This window comes from Rattus rattus, chromosome 3 (assembly GCF_011064425.1).
Source record: "Rattus rattus isolate New Zealand chromosome 3, Rrattus_CSIRO_v1, whole genome shotgun sequence".
NCBI classification, from domain to species: Eukaryota; Metazoa; Chordata; class Mammalia; order Rodentia; family Muridae; genus Rattus; species Rattus rattus.
The window spans coordinates 219,371,782-219,374,803 of record NC_046156.1 but is presented as its reverse complement, the minus strand read 5'-3'; the positions used below and the strand labels follow the sequence as shown (position 1 = coordinate 219,374,803).

At 44.9% G+C, this 3,022-nt stretch overlaps 1 pseudogene; it reads left to right on the top strand.

Annotated features, from left to right (window-relative positions):
• The first annotated feature begins 1,205 nt into the window (after positions 1 to 1,205).
• LOC116895716 lies at positions 1,206 to 2,231 on the top strand (annotated as a pseudogene).
• Positions 2,232 to 3,022: the final 791 nt, after the last annotated feature.

Below are 3,022 nucleotides of genomic sequence, written 5' to 3'. Positions count from 1 at the left end.
ACAATTGACTGTGATCCTATGTGATATAGTGACTCTCTTCAGGAAGGTGAATTCTTTTCTTTTTAAAGATGTATTTATTTTATTTATATGAGTACACTGTTGCTGTCCTCAGACACACCAGAAGAGGGCATCAGATCCCATTACAGATGGTTGTGAGCCACCATGTGGTTGCTGGGATTTGAACTCAGGACCTCTGGAAGAGTCATCAGTACTCTTAACCACTGAGCCATCTCTCCAGCCCAGGAAGGTGAATTCTTAAGCAAAATGGACAGGGTAAGGAAGCTGTTATTATGTTACTTTATCTGTATACCTATTCCTTAGTAGTGGGAGAAAGGACAGAAATTAAGAGCAGTTCCCAGAGATACATACATACTGCTTGTACATTTGTTCTTTCTAGAGCAGCCTTCCTATAGAACTAAAGTTAATTTTATTTAGATACTAATTTCATAGAAATAGTGACGATACACACATGCAAACACACACGCACATGCACACATATGCACATGTATGGGCACATACGCACGCGCGCACACACACACACGAACATACACACATACTTTCCCAGTCATGTTCTTATATATAATAATACCCCTTGTTGTAATAATTTTAATCGGGGGGTTTTATCTTGCCTTTGATCATTCAGTTCTCAGAAAAAAGATATACAACTTTCATATTTCTAATAAGCCTTTAATGCACCAGAGAGCTTGGCAGAGATCTACCCTCTAAGCTATTAAAGTTTTCATTCCCATCAATAACCTAGTTATAACTTGCCATATGTCATCTGGGCATCTCTTGTTTCAATTGACAGGAAAATTTCCCCACATCTGAAAATCTGTCCGATTAGACTTAAGATCTTGTTGCTCCTGCAGAAGATCAAATGCGGTTCCTCGCACCCACCTAAGGTGACTCAGACTGCCTGTAATTCTAGTTGCAGGAGTTCTGATGCCGTCTTCAGCCTCCATGGGCACCCACACACGTGTGGCTCACACAAATAAAAATAAGGGCATTTAAAAAGAGACGGATGTAACTTAATTCTATTAAACAGTGTCGAATGATGAGGAAATGATTTAGGTAGGTCGTTAGAGGAAAGTTTCATCAGCAAACTCCCGTCAAGATTTTAAAATTGGGGTGGTGGAGACACTGTTACTGAGCTCAGGCCATGCAGCTGCTCAACCGTCGTCCTCCATCCTGCACTAGTGGTCTCAAAAGACTCAAAGTTCAAGATGGCAACCTTCAAGGACCAGCTGGTTGTGAATCTTCTTAAGGAAGAACGGGTCCCCCAGAACAAGATTACAGTTGTTGGGGTTGGTGATGTTGGCATGGCTTGCGCCATCAGTACCTTCTTGGCCGATGAGCTTGCCCTTGTTGATGTCATGGAAGACAAGTTAAAGGAGAGATGATGGATCTCCAGCATAGCAGCCTTTCCTAAGACACCAAAAACTGTCTCCAGCGAAGACTGTAGAGCGAATGCAAACTCCAAGCTGGTCATTATCACACGAGGGGCAGGGGACGGGGGGCGGGAATCAGCAAGAGAGAGAGAGAGAGATCCGGCTCGATTTGGTCTAGCGAAACGTGAACATCTTCAAGCTCATCATTCCGAACATTGTGAAGCACAGTCCACAGTGCAAGCTGCTCATCGTCTCAAAGCCAGTGGATATCCTGACCTACGTGGCTTGGACAATCAGTGGCTTTCCCAAAAGCAGAGTTATTGGAAGTGGTTGCAATCCGGATTCAGCTTGGTTCCATTAACTCATGGGAGAAAGGTTGGGAGTTCACCCGCTGAGCTGTCACGGGTAGGTCCTGGGAGAGCATGGCGACCCCAGTGTGCCTGTGTGGAGTGGTGTGAACGTTGCCGGCGTCTCCCGGAAGTCTCTGAACCCGGAACTAGGCACCAATGCAGACAAGGAGCAGTGGAAGGAAGCTCACAAGCAGGTGGTTGACAGTGCACATGAAGTGATCAAGCTGAAAGGTTACACATCCTGAGCCACTGGCCTCTCTGTAGCAGACTTGGCCAAGAGCACATGAAGAACCTTAGGCGGGTGCATCCCATTTCCACCATGATGAAGGGTCTCTACGGACTCAATGATGACGTCTTCCTCAGCGTCCCGTGTATCCTGAGACAAAATGGAATCTCAGATATTGTGAAAGCGACACTGACTCCTGAGGAGGAGGCCGGCATGAAAAAGAGTGCAGCTACCCTCTGGGGAATCCAGAAGGAGCTGCAGTTCTAAAGTCTTGCCAGTGTCCTAGCACTTCACTGGCCAGGCTGCAGCAGGGTTTCTATGGAGACCACACACTTCTCATCTGAGCCGTGGTTAGTACAGTTGTGTTGAGGTGGTCGGGGGAAAGTCTCAGTTCCCACAGCTCTACCCTGCTGCTAAGTGGTGTAGTGGTAATCTGGTTAGTGTGACAGTCCCATTCTCTCCAAGACACACTGCCAACTGCGTGCAGACTTTGATTACCCTGGGAGCCTGCTGCACATCCTCACCAAACATGCCTAGGCCAGTGAGTTCCCAGTCAGTCATAACCTGGCTCCAGTGTGTAAGTCCATCGTGCATATCTTGTGCATAAATGTTCTACAGGATATTTTCTGTATTATATGTGTCTGTAGTGTACATTGCAATATTACGTGAAATGTAAAATCTGGATATGGATGATGGAACCAACCACTCAAGTGTCATGCCAAGGAAAACACCAAGTACATTTTGAACAGTGAAAAAAAAAAAGATTCTAAAATTGGGCTGCCAGCTGTGTAGTGCATGCTTCAATCCCGGCACTCAGGAGATAGTGGTGAACTCTATTAGAGTTAGAGTCAACCTTGTCTACGTAGAATGTTCTAGGACAGCTACTAAGAGAGAACCTGTCTCGAAAAGAAAAGGAAGAAAAGAAAAGGAAAAGGAAAGCAAAAACCAAAATGGTGCAATTGTTCATTTATTCAATTGTTTATTATATACAAAGTCTACATCAACAAGGAAAACACCTGTCGTCAGAGCGATAAATTATTGTAACACATGTAAATGAC